We start from the raw sequence: 304 nt of genomic DNA, 5'->3' as shown, positions 1-304 counted from the left end.
AATCTATATACATAATTTTGAGTATATAAGCTGAATGTCTGCGAAATATTGTGCAATACATGTATCCTGGAAATGAAGTTCTTTTTCTGTAGGAATTCCTGTAAGTCCAAACACCAGAAATATTGGTAAGTATAAGGCTGAGGAAGAAGCATTAATATCAAGGTTTTTTAATCTAGGAAAGTACTTTTGCTTTTCAGACCAGCCTCCTTTCATAAAAAGGCTACATATGCCTATACGTATATATACACGACCATTAGAATTTGTAAGATTATTACAATAAGTATGTCAGCCGCTTTTCAATGGC

Source organism: Penaeus monodon, chromosome 15 (assembly GCF_015228065.2).
Source record: "Penaeus monodon isolate SGIC_2016 chromosome 15, NSTDA_Pmon_1, whole genome shotgun sequence".
Taxonomy (NCBI): Eukaryota; Metazoa; Arthropoda; class Malacostraca; order Decapoda; family Penaeidae; genus Penaeus; species Penaeus monodon.
This window is presented reverse-complemented; position numbering follows the sequence as displayed.